Genomic DNA, 911 nt, shown 5'->3' with positions numbered 1-911 from the left:
TTCAACATTAGAAAAACAATTAACGTCATCCACCACATACATAAAACAAAGAAAAGGAACCACATCATCATATCAATTGATACAGAAAAGGCATTTGTTAAAATCCAACAGCCATTCCTGACCAAAACTCTCAGCAAAATAGAAATAGAAGGAACAGTCTTCAACATAATAAAGGGCATCTATGCAAAACCAACTCTGGTAGCATAGTGCCTAAGGCATTTGACTGCTAACCAGAAGGCTGGAGGTTGAAATCCATCAGCCACTCCTCGGAAGGAAGGTTGGATAATCTATGTCCATAGTGAAACCACCTCAGAAACCCAAGGAGAGGTCGCGATGAGTCGGATCCCACTTGACAGCAGTAGGTATGGTTGGTTTATGCAAAACCAACAGCCAACATTATTCTCAATGGAGAGAGACTGAAACCATTCCTCTTGTGAACAGGAACCAGAGAAGGATGCCCCTACCACTTCTATCCAACATTGTATTGGAAGTCCTAGCAGGGCAATAAGGCAAGAAAAGGAAATCAAAGACATCCAAATTCGTAAAGAAGAAGTCAAACTATCCCTATTTGCAGACGATATGATCCTATACCTAGAAAACCCAAGAGAGTCAATCAAAAATCTATTGGAACTAATTGAGAGATTAAGCATGGTGGCAGGATACAAGATCAACATCCAAAAACAAGTTGGATTCCTCTACACCAGCAAAGAGATTGCTGAAAAAGAAATAAGGAAATCAGTACCACTTACAATTGTTGTTGTTGTTATGTGCCGATGAGTCAAACCCGACTCATAGCGATCCCTCCTTGGGTTTCCGAGGAAGGAGCTCTGGTAGCATAGTGGCTAAGTCACTTGCCTGCTAACCAGATGGCTGGCGGTTCAAACCCACCAGCCACTCCTCGGAAGGAAGGT

The sequence above is a fragment of the Orycteropus afer genome, unplaced genomic scaffold (assembly GCF_000298275.1).
Source record: "Orycteropus afer afer isolate SDZICR_OR568_19922 unplaced genomic scaffold, OryAfe1.0 scaffold00027, whole genome shotgun sequence".
NCBI lineage: Eukaryota > Metazoa > Chordata > Mammalia > Tubulidentata > Orycteropodidae > Orycteropus > Orycteropus afer.
Note: the sequence above shows the minus strand (reverse complement) of the source record.